Raw genomic sequence first — 260 nt, 5'->3', positions numbered from 1 at the left:
AGGATTGGTAACAGGCGGTATGTGCCGGGCACCTAGGATCGGTAACAGGCGGTAAGTGCCAGGCACCTAGGATCGGTAACAGGCGGTAAGTGCTGGGACCCTAGGATTGGTAACAGGCGGTGCTAGGCCCCTAGGATTGGTAACATGCGGTAAGTGTTGGGCACCTAGGATTGGTAACATGCAGTAAGTGCTGGTCCCGTAGGATTGGTAACAGGCGGTAAGTGCTGGGCACCTAGGATTGGTAACATGCGGTAAATGCT

The sequence above is a fragment of the Pyxicephalus adspersus genome, chromosome 1 (genome assembly GCF_032062135.1).
Source record: "Pyxicephalus adspersus chromosome 1, UCB_Pads_2.0, whole genome shotgun sequence".
Lineage (NCBI taxonomy): Eukaryota > Metazoa > Chordata > Amphibia > Anura > Pyxicephalidae > Pyxicephalus > Pyxicephalus adspersus.
This window is presented reverse-complemented; position numbering follows the sequence as displayed.